Raw genomic sequence first — 13,514 nt, forward strand, 5'->3', positions numbered from 1 at the left:
TATTATCATTTGTTTCTTGCCAAAGCACTTTTTGAATGTTACAGGACAGGCACTGACTAGTTTAAATCTGCAGGATGATGGAGAATTTGGAAACCATTGCGTCCTTCATGCAGAGCTGCTGTTGAGGCTCCTAAGCTAGGGGGTTTCACCCACTGCAGGCAGCAAGAAAAGGTGCTGGCATGCTCTTTAAATTGCAATTGCCAAGGTGGAAATCAGATCCGTAGGGCTCAGCTCAGGTCCCTAACTATTGGGGCATCCTCCTGCCTCCAGCCATTGCTCCAGGGATGTCAAGCTCTCCCAGATGTCTCGTGCAGAGTCCATTGACACTGTCTGGGTGACACAGGGTTCTCCGCAGGCCCAGGCAGCTCTGTTTAAGGGGATGAACCAACCCAACATGACAATCTGCAAGTTGTTTAATTTAACTTAATGTCTGCCCAGTTAGGCATCAACATGCCCATATGAATCTAGGTCCAAGACCTCCAGTGGGACTAGGTGCTGCTCTCCACCCCCAGCTTTTCCTGTCCTGGTTACTTATAGGATCAGATCTCTGGAGAAAGGGCTGTCTCTTACCATGTTTACATACATATCTCTCCATACTGGGAACCTGAGCAACACCGTAAGACAAATAATAGGTCAATTCTCATGGCACTCAGCACCAAAGATGTGTTTAACTTAAAGCAGTCATGCTGCAGTTTCCCAGGGGATGAAAAGGCATTTAAAGTGAGGAGCTGAACAACTCAGGAGATTCCTAATCATGTCCAAAGGGAACCTTTATCATCTTAGATATCTGTCTGTCTCTGGTCAAGGTCTGTAGCACCTAAATATTGTCACCAGTGACTGGTTCTTTCCCTTATAAAAAATCACAGGGTGGCCTTGGCATGTTTTCTGTCTGACAGATGGCCGCATCTCAATTAGCATTAACCTGTGCCTTTCCTGGGTACCTTGGAAGGCCAGCAATGCGAGGCAGCACAGCAATGATGCAGTTCCCTCTCCCCTGGAGCCGTCTGTACCAGTCAAGTAGCTGCCTTATGAATAGAGAAGCACTGGTGCCAGCGCTTGCTGTAAGGCTTCCTGGAAGAATCCCAAAAAGTTCAAACATGAGAACTGCATGCAGTGAGATGAGGCACAGATGGCAAAATAAAAGCAATGTGATTTTTTTTTTTTTTTTGAGCTTCTGAGTCTCTTAGATCCTGGACATACGAGAAACTGGGCCACTTTAGCTGAATTCATGTAACTCATCTCGAGGGAAGGAGGCACAGACAATCCCTTCCAGAGACTGGGCTGAGGACTTGTGTACGTGAAACACTTTTGCTAACAGGTCTTTCCAAGTTAATTTAGTACCAGATGTAAAGACCCACATCCTGTTTACTCCATCCTCCCAGCAGATGTTATCTAGCAGCCACACTCCACTCTCTTGGTGCAGATTAGGCTAAGCGTGGCAGAGATTGCGTTTGCATTCTTCCTCTGTTGCAAGTAAACAAGCAGATCCAGTTAACAGGAGTAAAGAACAGTTCAAAGCACTGAAACATTGGTTGTAAGCTAAGCTACGTGGTTCAGCCAAAAAATTATGTATTTTACTTTTCCATTTGCTGTAAATACAGAATAAGAAAAAAAAATTGCTCAGCTTGGGTTAACCCAAGCTTTCATTTTTATTCTGGTTTCAATTGCCAGCAAACAAATCAACACAAACTTCAGCACCCACCCAGCTCAGCCATCTCAGCTAACCCATTTTCTTTCTCAGAAAGTTAAAAGCACTCCTGGCTAGACCTTTGGGGTCTGATCCAATTAAATGGAAAGATTGTTCTTGCCTTTGGCAGAAAGAGATTACAGATTTTGGGCTACTTCCCGATTGCTCTGTACCATCACTCTGAATTATAATCAAGTGAAATGTGGTTCAGACCACACCGGTACCTATGGTGCCAGGATTTTTGACAAAGAGAGCTCTTGAGTGCTGACCTGCAGAGCCAACAGCCCTACATGTTTGGAGCACAGGGTCCTAGAGCCCAGATCTGTCCTCTAAGCAATGAGCCATTCCGGCAGTCTCGGAGACCTGTTTGGTTGGTCTGCAGGTTTCCCACCCCCCCGCCCCCCCCCGGCTCATTATCACTGTAAATACCAGCTCTCAGTCCTTTCCTCCTGAAACCTGCTCCTTTCCATTCCCTCCATCTCCCTCCGCTAGCTCTGCACCACCGCAGTGTCACTCCATGACCACTCCCCCAGGCTGTTAAGGCTGAGAACATCGACCGGGCTACCTCCCTTAGACAGACAGGCGTTGTCCTGTTACCTGGGGTCTGTTCCTGACAGAGGCGTTAGGTGACGTTTTGTTTCCTCTGCAGCAAAGGATGCTAGATCATGGACCTATACGGAGCTATCCACAGAGCCAGCAGGAGCCTTTAGCAGGAAAGTTGCAGGGAAAGACTGAAGCCAGCTGCTTCTGCTGGAAGAATGAAGTTTCTCTTTGGTCATCTCGAAGGTCTGGGCTCCAGTCTTGTACTGGGAACAGTGAGAAGGAGCAGCGTTTTGTCTGTCTTCTCTCCTTCTTCCTTCTCTGGTGATAGGTGGTGCTGCTGCTCTTCCTAGCGCCCAGGGATGCACTCGCAGGTCACTGTCTTTCCACTCTACTGCGCAGGGTGTCCTGGGCCTCCCAGAGCATACACCACGCCCGAGACCCTCAGACTTTGTTGGGACAGTGAGGACCACAGCCTAACATTTCTCCCACCAGCTCCCATGAGCGTTTCAGCACATCAATAGATGTCCCAGCTAATGATGCTCCCCAAATCCTCATGGCTACCGCAATGGTCACTGCCTGCAGCATTTGGCATGTGGTTTCCCAATGGAGCCTCTCTCCTGCTCCTAACGCTGTGATGCCTCCTGGGTGGTTTTGGCCAGGAGGCTTTCAGAGCAGCTCTGCCTCCAAGGGCTCTCACAGACTGACTGCTAACGGTGGCGCAGAGCATCCAGAGAGCGAAGAGCAGGCTGTCGATCAGGACTGTGTGTCTCTCCGACCAGGTGCAGTTACTTAGGGTGCTTCCACTGAAGCCAGCGGTCAAATGCTTGGTCAGGGTAAGTCCTTGTACCAGCCCTGATCAGGGCAACCAGCGACAAAATGATTTCCCTGGAGCTATAATGATATACGCCTGTGAAGTCTCATCTTTCCTTAACTTCTGCAAAACACCACATTTCAAGAAAAGCTGTTCGTATGTCTCCAGTAATTTCTGCATCTGGGTGGCATTTTCTCTTTACATTCTGCCTTTATGGCTCCCAAATCCCCAGCTCCTCACAGACAGCAGGAGACCGCCGGACCCATGGAGGCTCCCAGGCCAGGCTGGGCTGCCCTGCACTGCTCCCACCTCTCCCTCTGCTCTAGGTGGCCTTGCCTCTCACTTTTTCTTTTTGCAAGGATTTTTCTTGTTCTTATTATTCATCACGTCTTGGAATGGTAGCTTCTCAGGAGCTCAGGCTACAGCTGAGCCTTGCTTAGAGGCCCTGGGAAGCAAACCTGTTTCCAAAGCAAGAAGGGGTCCCTGCCTGCTATGCAGTTTGTCCTGGCAGATTTCTGGCATAAAATTAGATTAGCAAGCAGCTGCAGCAAGCCTCCAACAGCCATCAGACCCGAGGGAGCTGGACTTTTCTTCCTCCCCTGCCTTACCCTTTCAAACATCTCCTCATGCTGCTCTCTGTCACTACAGTGCTTCGCGCTTCTGTCTACACAGAAGCTTTCGACTGAGGTGCATCTGTATCCTCCCTGGCGGGATGAAAAGTGCCTTTGGAAACAGAGAGAAAGGGTCAGTTGCCATTGCTAGACACGTAGCATGAATCTCCCCAATTTCTTCCCACCCACAGTTCTTACCAAGAAGCTGTGAAGTGTGTTGGTCCAATGCAGTGAGGATTGTGCATGCTTATGCGCTGTTGAAGAAGACGCTCAGTGATGCTGCTAGACTTGAAGAGAAACCTCCCAATCACAAACCAGTCTGCTGCAATTCACCTCGCCACAAGCTTTCTCTTGGTCTTTGAAAGCCTTTCCCCAAAAATCAGCAGGGAACCAGGTGGACAATGAGAGCTGCAAATACCAAAATCAAGCCAGGCATAGCTGTTAGCTTCCCAGCGTCAGGAATAGGCCAATTTACGGCAAGCTCAGTGCACACAGGGAACTGGCACGATTAACACTAGTCAGAGCACTGCTAAGCTCCTTCCTCGGTGGTTCTCGGCAAGAGAAGAGGTTGACGAAAAGAAAGAGCGAAGTATGTCCTGGTCTGTAGCAACAGTTACAACCGTTGTGGTGGCTGAATTGTGATTGCTCCGCTAAGATTTTCTTGTTTCTGCTGCAAAACTCAACTAAACCAAATTAGGTCTTGTTTTCTCATGGACACAAAGGTCCATGGTCTTCCTGGACTGAGTGAAAAGCATGCTTTGTTTGGTATAGGGGGAACGGGAAAGGTGGAGGAACAGTGCTAGAGATAATGGTTACCTTACTGATGTCACTGAATCTCACCTTGCGAAACAGCATGGAAAACACTTCATTTTGAAGTGTCAGAAGGAAACAAACAGGCTCACAGGATGTGGCTGCCTGGAAGCCAGAAAATTTGACTTGATAACCCACATATCCCTTCCACCCTCTGTTTTCTATAAATGCCCTTTCTTTTCCTCCCAAGAAAATATATAACAAATCCTTTTGGAAATCTTGCCATGCTTCCTCCTACTGCACAAATAGTTGTGGTCACTAAGAAACTGTGTTTTGCCAGGAATTCACCATCCATCCAAGCCAGCTGATATCTCCAATCAGTAGCAGTAACGCCTGATGGTACGAATTTGCACTGTAGTAGCTTGTACTCATTTGGCTGCAAGCCAGCCCCCCTAGAGTTTTGTTCCTGTACAAGCAGAACAGAGAGACAGTCTTTTTCCTGAAAGTCTTACTCAGTAAAGGCAGAATGAATGTGGTTTACAGGCTTCTGTTCCCAAGAAAGGAAAGGTGAAAAGCACTTTGGAGAATCACGGTGATCACCATTTGGGGCTGTTTTTTCTGCTGATTACGTATTTACTGCCACCCAGTGCCTATTACATTAAGGAAGAAGCTGTGTTCTGTAAGACACAAAAAACCTCCCTGAAGTCCAGAGCAAGTCAGGGATGAGCAAGGGAGCAGCTATTTAGATGGAAAGAAAAATCTTTTGCAAGTACCACTAGGATATACTGAAAACAAAGAGTTTGGAAGAGCACTAAGACGTTGTGAAAGAGGAGGCTTGAGGGATTTTCTGCTGAAAAATCCCCGAGAGAGGCTCAGGTTAGTTAATGTGTGTTTTAAATCTTGGACATTCTCCTTCAGCAAAATTTGGCAGGGGCTATTTCGTGAGTATGAATAACAACAAGCAAGCAGGGAGAGAAAACAGCCTTAACCTGGGGAGAGAGGTGGGGGCAACACAAACGCACCAGGGCTGTAGGGCCTCGCGCCTCCCCCTGCAGCGCGAGGAGCAGCAGCGATCCAAACCCTGCCTGTGATCTTCCCACAGCAGCTCGAGCCATAGATGTTAAAGCATCCAGAAAGAAGTGGTGACAGAGAGGCTTTTAGGCAAATGACTTGGCTGGCAGGCCTGCTGGGGGTGGGAAGACGAACGAGTGAACCCTGCTTTCCCGGGTTACGTGTAGTTATTAGGGAAGCAGGGAAGCTCCCCCCGCCCCCTCGGTGCTGCAGCGCGCAGCCCGGCACCTCGTCACCAAGCTAAAAAATAAACCCACACAAATAAAGTTCTTCAGACGCGCCGGAGCTCCCCCATCACCTGGGGGAGTTGGGGCGCTGTGCCCTGTGCTGGCAGGTGCCTGTGGCTGTGGAATCGGTACCGGGGTGCCCCGGGGGGTGGGGGTGGGGGTGGGAGGAGCCGGGGCCCCTGGAGGGGCGCGGAGCCGCGGTGCGTGGCGAGCAGCGGAGACCCCCGGCTGGGAGGAAGGCCCAGGGAGGGGGAGGAGGCAGGGGGCTGGGGGGGGGGGGGGGGGTTGCCGTACCGGGGCGGGGGGGCGGGTTTAAACACCAGGGGATGGGAGGCTGCTCCTGCTGCAGGAGGAAAGTTGGCCGCTCCGCCACGCAGGGCTGGTTCTCCTGCCTCCCGCGCTCCCTCCCTCCCTCGCTCCCTCCTCCTCTTCCTCCTCCTCCTCCTCCTCCTCCTCCTCCTCCCCGCGAGTTGAGCGCACAGTGCAGCCCGGCGGGTGCAGGCAGCGCAGCCCCGCTGCCCGCCCGCGCTGCCCGGCCCCGGCCCCCCCGCCGCCCCCGCCGCCGGGATGCTGCCAGGCACCGCGCCCGGGCGCTGAGCCGCCGCCGGCCGGGAGCACCGCCGCTCCCCCCGGCGGGAGCATCGCGCTGCGGGTCACCTTGCAGGGAGGTGAGTGACACCCCCCCCATCGCACCCCATCCCACCCCATCCCATCCCCTCCCCTCCCCTCCGGGAAGCGATGCACCAAATCCCTCCCCCCCTCCATGCTTTGGAGCGGGGCCGCCGGGCAGCGAGCGGGGACGGGGGGGCACCGCACCTCCCGCAGCCGCCGCGGCCAAGAGTCTCCGGGGGGAGCCCCGGCGAGCGCAGGGATATGGGGCCGCGCCCGGGTCGGGGGGGCCGGGATCCTGCCCCCCTAGGCACCGCGGGTGGTGGTGGGGGGGGGGGGGGGGCACGGACGCCCAGTGCCCTGCCAGGAGCCGAAATTAGCGCGTCCCCGTCTGTGCCCGCCGCGCCGGGAGGGGGTCTGGGAAGGGATCAGGCTTTTCCAGTGCCGGGGCAAGGTTTGGATTGGGAGCACTGGAAGGGAAACTGTGCGTGGGGTCCTCCTTTTCCCTTCCCTCCCCCCGGAGGAATCCCCCTCCCCCCCGGTCCCTGTACCGGAGCACGTTCCCCTCGCAGCGCCGGGCAAGGCAGCCTCTGGCCGGGCAGGGGGCGCGGGGCTGCGCAGCGCGGCGGGAAAGGGGAGGGGGGCTCCCTGCAGCCACCCTGCCCTCGCCGCCCGGCCCGAGAGGTGCCGGGTGCGTGGCGCTGCCTTCCCAGCCTCCAGTTTGCGGGCAGCCCAGTTGGAGAGAGGGATGCTTAAGGCGAGGAGGCAGGAGTGGTCCCTCTGTTCAGTGGCAGAGAGGGGCCACTCGGGTAAGTCCCCCACGCCTGTCCCATCACTCTGGGCCGGGTATCACTAAAGCACCTCGCACGGGCTCGGGGAGAACCCTTCAGTAGGAAGAGGCTGGCAAATGCGTTGAGACCGTTCTGGAACTGGCAGCGCGGGAGCAGCATCCCTCCCGGAGCGCGGCTGGCAGCGCCCGCGGCCCGGGGTGCGCTGCAGCGGGAGGGGTGCAAGGGGCTGTGCGGGGCGGGCGGTGCTGCGGGGTGCTGTCCCCCGTGAGAACATGGAGCTACCTAGTGGCAGGAGTTGCTCTGGAGAGCAATCTGTTGAACTGTGTCTTCAAAGTAACGGGAGGGGAGGCTGCAGCCTCAGTGTGTAATGAGAGAGAAAGAAGGTGGAAAAAAAAAAAAAAAATCTAAACTTTCCAGGGAGATTAAATATTCAGATCACAAATAATTAGACATTAATCCCTCATAAACAGGGCATTAACAACAATTAAAAGATGCTTTGATATTCTTAAACCCAAGAAGATGAGTTAACTGGTACTTTCAGGGGGATTATCGTATATCATAAAATGCAGTCAGAGCAGAGAATGCATTTCTACATTCATGTATTTAAATTACGTGCTCTTAATTATAGTTAATGAGCTATCGTCTTCAAAGTAGCTGCATTTAGATGCTCTCCATATTAGTTTCAAATCACCTCGCTCCAAAGAATAAGCCGCTTCTGATTTTACTGGCCAAGGTGACATTTTATTGGCAGTTTGGTAACTACAGGTCATGCCAGGGTGTACAGATTAAACGAAGTCTGCCTTTATTAAGTGGGCAGGCAGACATCTCAACCATGGGTGCCATACGCTCTGGAATAAATCTCACAGGCACGGGAAGGCTCTTCGTTACACAAATGCAGATGTAATGCAGTACTAGTGTATATAGGCAGCATCACAACACATTTAACTTGAGGAAGGTATCTTTCTGGATTTAAAATGTTTTCCCTTCTGAGGAAAGTATTAGAGAAAAGGTGCAGCATAGTTGGATAAGGATTTTTATCTTTCTCTCTACCTTATATCTGTATCTGCAGGCAGGTATAAATGCTTCTGTCCAGGAGAGATTTTAATACTGCCTATGTGGTTATTAAGACTGCAGGTTACATACTAGGATTTCCAAATTTTGTTTTCTTCACTTGGAAGACTTCAGTTTTTACAGGTTATAGTTTATACAGTGCCATTGGGGAACAATGGAGGAAAAAATGCAGATGTTTAAACAGGAGGAAGATACTCTGCATGTTCAGTGACTTTGCTTTGAGAAATGTCAGTAGTGTCTGCATGTAAGTGTGCGAGGGTATATCTGCTCATGTCTAAATACACATTCTCTGGGTATCAAATCAAATGTTTCTAAATACTCTTCCTCCAGTAAAAGTTGGAAACTACTTTGAGCAATGAGATCACAGCAGAATGCACCTCTTCAGATATAAATGTCTGTGACCCCGAGGATTCAGGTGGAGCTGATCCAACTTTTAGTACCTAAGAATCAAAATATTTCGTGCTTTGAATTCGGTGTGTTAATATCAGAAAAGTGACAAACTGTGGTGATTTGCATTGCATCAGCAAAGACTGCATTTTTGAATAGTGGTGCAGTATATGAGAGTTGCGAGTCCATGCATGCCTTTAGCACTTCCAGTTTTATACATGGCATCCCTGTAGATGTGTATCTGTGCATATGTATCTATATAAAACCTGAATGTGCAAAGTTCCCTCATTAACCATCCATCCAAATCCATACTGTAAAGCATTTCTGTCCTAAGCTCTGAGACTATAGTTCACTGAGGCATGGGAAAAATGAACTGACTGTTCACATCAAGTAGGCATAATTCGAGCAGAGGTTTGATGGGGTTTATGTGCTCAGACCCCTTAAAAATCCCCAGGAAGAACAAAGATCTCTGAAAGGGTGCTTGCAAATGGATAATTTGCTTGGAAGACAATGATGGCATAGTCAAAGAGTTCAGCTCCTTGAGGGGCGACCTGCCCATCCTAGGTCCCGTGAGACATCCAGCCTGGTGTCAGGTCCTGCAGGACAGCTGTGCTCAGCGTGCTTCTTCAGGACATCTCCCACCGCAGCTGCCTGCTACATGCAATGGCTGACCCAGTCCTCTCCCAGTGCACGGTGTTCTCATGCCACCCACCCACCTTCCAGCTCCTATTGTCCTGCCCTCTGCAACGGGAGGATCTCCCTTCTCCCCACTGCGTGTGGCTTGCAAGATGAGAAGAGGCAGCGCTGAGTTGATGTGCTGCCAGCCAAATGCCTGTGCCTCCCATGCAGAAGTCTCCTATGTTCTATGTTCCTTCTCCTCCCAGGGGGAAGGGTTTATAGGATTTTTCTTCAGGCTTTAGCGATGCCCTGAGTCTAACGGGCCCCATTATTCATTTCAACTCTGATTTCTGCAGGGAGGGATGAGTAGGGGGTTAAGCAAGGCTTGTAAATGTCAATCTACACCCACTGATGCTACTTCCCAGTGTTTCCCTGCCTGCCCTATCTACCTCCAGCTACCAGTTTTGCTATGTCTAAATCACTTACTCTCTAAAGCTTTTGTTCCACAGCGTATTCCTAGCTCTGCAATTCTTCTAGAGCCTGATGAAGCAAGGCTGCCCAGCAGTGGCTGCTTAATCTAATCATCCTTGCCCTGATGAACCGGCACTAGCAATTTTACAGTATCACAGATCTGTTTTTCTAGCAAAGTGACTTACAACCCGGGGGTGCTTTGCTTGGGGCAGGAGGTACGGAAACCTTCACTTTGCACCACGCCTGCACCACCAGGCTGTCTTCCTGTGCCATCCTCTCATTATTTATCATTCCTGCTTCAGGAGTATCTAAATCCCAGCCTAGAGCATAGTGCTGGGGTGTGACATGCAGAACAGGTGTGAGGCAGGTGTCTTGTCCTGCTTTGCTTCTTGCATGCAGGGTGGAGACGCCAGTAGAGCCAGATGAGCAGGGTGTGAACGAGAACCAGGCTCGGGGGGCGGCTTGGCTGCCCATCAGGAGTGAGAGCTGAGTGAGTAGGCCCAGCCCTGGAGCCACGTATAGGTGTTTCTGTCTGTGGGCAGTCTGGTTACAGATGCCAACATGCATTTTGGGGCACTGGTGTCAGCCTGCAGGCAGACCAAGAGGGCCAGGTGGTGCTGTGATGTTGATATTCCTGGGTGAGCCTCTCAGGATTCGTTGCGATGCTCCGTTGTGTGTGGCAGGGACTTTGCCTTGCTGCAGGTTTCTACAGGGCAGAGTACCAACAACCTTCTTGTAAGCTGGAGAATTTTAGTTCTCTTGCAACACAAGGTGTCACTGAGACTAGGCAGGAGGTTTTGTGGGTAGCTCAGTCCTTCTCAGAATCTATGCAGACTCCGTGGCATAGGGACCAGGAAGACTGAGGCATCGCATCTTTTCTCCTGTGAGTGTGGCTTGTCTATCAAATAAACAAGCAGTTCAGCTGTGCATAAGTTTTCACTCTGGGTCATGGTTAGAACCACAAGAGCGACAGTTCTGGCCCCAAACCTGGCATGGTAGGTGTGGGTCTGAGTCTAAGCTTTCCCCAGGAGCTGGAGCAGCTCTTGGGCAGAGACTCCATGCGGGAGAGTTGTGGGACTCACTTTGGAAGAGATTTTTCTCAGTGAGGGCACTCTGAACAATTAAGGATGCAATTATACACTCCAGAGAACAGCTGTATTCACTTGCTTTGGAAGTGAAAGGCAGTGCAATTTCCTGCTCTTCAAGTTGGCCAACAGATCCTTCAGCCTGACCACGCTGCTGAAGGTAGTGACCTGAGCTATTTCATTATTGGTGTCTCTCTATATGTTATATCATGAAAGTTAGTTTTATTGCGCTGGACGTAATCAAGAGTTTTACAGAACAGCTTTTTGGGATGGATGGATGGAGGGAAGGAGAAGAAATGTCAGCATAGCCTTCTGTTGGGAGAGATGCATATTTTAAAGCAAGAATCACTCCTCATGACTCAGTCTCCCTGGTTTGAAATGAGGGTGGGGGGCTCAAGAGGGATGTGATGAGGCTGGATGCAGTTGTGGTTGTCAGGTGGTCCTCTTGTGTGGTGTTGGGGACTCTTGGAACAGCAGTGCTGCGAAGGACCCGGTGGTACAAGCCGGTGTGAAGGCATCCTGTGCTGTGCATGCTACCGGACAGCCAGGCTCCGAGTGGAGAATGCGTGCTTGCAGCCAGGAGGGAAGGAAGGAGAGGTGCATGTGTCGGGCATAGAATCACAGAATCTTTTCAGTTGGAAAAGACCTTTAAGGTCATAGAGTCCAACCATTAACCCTGGACTGGCAAGGGCACCGCTAAACCACGTCCCGAAGCACGTGCACACGGCTCGGCCGGTGCGGAGATGCAGCATCAGGGCAGGATGCAGGTGTTGCACAGATTCGCACTGAGCTCACCAGCCACTTCGTCAGGGCTGATTCATAGCGTTCGTGTGTCCAGATGCAGTTAGGCAGCTGATAATAGCTTTCTGACACCCAGCTTTGCTGGATTGTGTTGGTGAAATGAATTTCTCGGTTAAAAAGGCACAGAGCCTGATTTTTGACTGCTTTCACTTTGGAAAGTAATTGCTGTAAGTTGTGCAGGTGGCAAGGTGGTTTCGTACTGGTGCCTTCCACAACAGGCAGGGTTATTACATTACAGCCAGGTGCTGTTATTCAGGTCAGTTATTTATTAGTTGGAAAATGCAGCTTTTGTCATCAAATGAAAAAAAAAAAAAAAGTGAATTCGGACTGAACTCAACAAAGGGTTGAGGCTGTCAAAACTGGTTGGGAAGGAGGATTGCTAAAAAATCCTGAACGTGTCACATTTTTATTGGAAGCAACTTGAGGCAAATGGAACCAAAAGCAAGTTAGTTCGATTAAAAATAAATAAATGAAACATTACATTTCATTTTGGCTCAAGCAGGGTCTTTCCATCTACTCAGAAGTGTTTGGTTGCAGGGATAACATTTTATGTTTTAGGTCAACACAAGGTAATCCCTCCTCTCTCTCCCCTGTTCTTTGGTTCAGCTACTGAATAAAGCAATCAATTATTCAGGCAGATCTAATATGCATATGCTAATTGTTTCCACATTTAAATATACCTCTGGACAGGCAATCAAGAGACCTGAATTTTATTTCCAACTCTGCCACTGTGTCTGATGTGACCTTGGGCATTTCACTGTACTCCGAGTCCTTCCTTTTCAGGACAGGCCCATGTCTCACGGTGGATTTGCTGCATATTGGTAATACTAAAATAGCATGGAGGTCTTTTTACTTCCACCGTTAGAAATTAAACATTTAACTGTCATAAATTCATGCACTTCTAATTCTCCCAGTGTGAGTTAGTTGCGTCACCTTATGAAACTCCCTGTAGTTTACTTAATAGGTCAAAAGGAATTTCAGCTGCTGAAATAGCAGTGTTCTCTTAAAACAAAACCTATTTTAATGAGCCCAACTAAATTGAAGAAGAAAAATACAAGTGGGGAAGTTTTTTTTCTTTCCTTTCCTTAAATATTTCATTGCATAATCATCTCTCCAGATCCATATATTGCCTCTGATTTCTTTCAAGCGAAAGGTCCATACGTGTTGTTGTAATTTCTAGATGTTTGAAATGCCTTAAACTGTGTTGAAGCCTATTGCATTATGCATTAAAAACTCCCTCATACCTGAAAGCTTGCACCAGGAAACCTGCAGCCTCCAAACCTCTCACAATATGGTTTTCACCAGGCTGCAGCTCTCACCATTCGGCTTGCTCTTCAAGGAAACTTTCTCCCCTCTGTTTTCTGTGTGCTGGCACTGGGGGAACCAGCGCCAAACCCAGCGGCACTTTCTTGAATCTGGTAGTCACGAGGCTGCATCCATTTCTGCCGGTGGCATGGCCACTATTGCCCCTTCTTGCCATGCGGGTGTTAGGTTTAGAGTCTCTGAGGGGTTGGCAGAAGGACATGGGAGCAGTGACTCGTCTCGTTGGGAACATGGGAGACAGATGGGAATCTGTCAGGTGGAAGCAGAGAGATGTGGATTGTAGAGTAACTCCAGTTGAAGGAACCCAAGGAGGTCTCTAGTCTAATGTCATGCTAAAGGCAGGGTGAACTATGCTCAGGGCTTCATTCAGTGAGGTCATAAAAACCTCCAAGAATGGAGACTGCACAGCCTCCCTGGGCAATCTTCTCCAATGCCTGACTGTCTTCATGGGGGAAAGCTTTCCCCGTACGTCCAGGACCCCCGTGCAGAGTCATACGAGCTCTGTGAGCCCCTCCTGGCTGATGCTCTGCGAGATCTGCCGGGAATGGCAGCGGGCGCAGCCAGAAGCCTTGACAGTGGATGGGAATCTGCCTTCAGCCTCACCAGGGCTTGCCTTCATCGCCAAGTTGTCCTGCAGCAAACCAAGGACAGCCAGGCC

The 13,514-nt window shown here is 50.4% G+C and overlaps 1 protein-coding gene across 1 annotated transcript in view; it reads left to right on the plus strand.

Annotated features, from left to right (window-relative positions):
• Nucleotides 1–6,244: 6,244 nt before the first annotated feature.
• The window catches only part of SYNDIG1 (synapse differentiation inducing 1), a 76,272-nt gene continuing 69,002 nt past the window's right edge, over nucleotides 6,245–13,514 (plus strand). The window contains exon 1 of the mRNA XM_040612046.1: nucleotides 6,245–6,368. The gene's annotated coding sequence lies outside the window, so the exon portion shown is untranslated. The remainder of the gene's footprint in view (nucleotides 6,369–13,514) is intronic.

The sequence above is a fragment of the Falco naumanni genome, chromosome 12 (genome assembly GCF_017639655.2).
Source record: "Falco naumanni isolate bFalNau1 chromosome 12, bFalNau1.pat, whole genome shotgun sequence".
In the NCBI taxonomy this organism is placed as follows: domain Eukaryota; kingdom Metazoa; phylum Chordata; class Aves; order Falconiformes; family Falconidae; genus Falco; species Falco naumanni.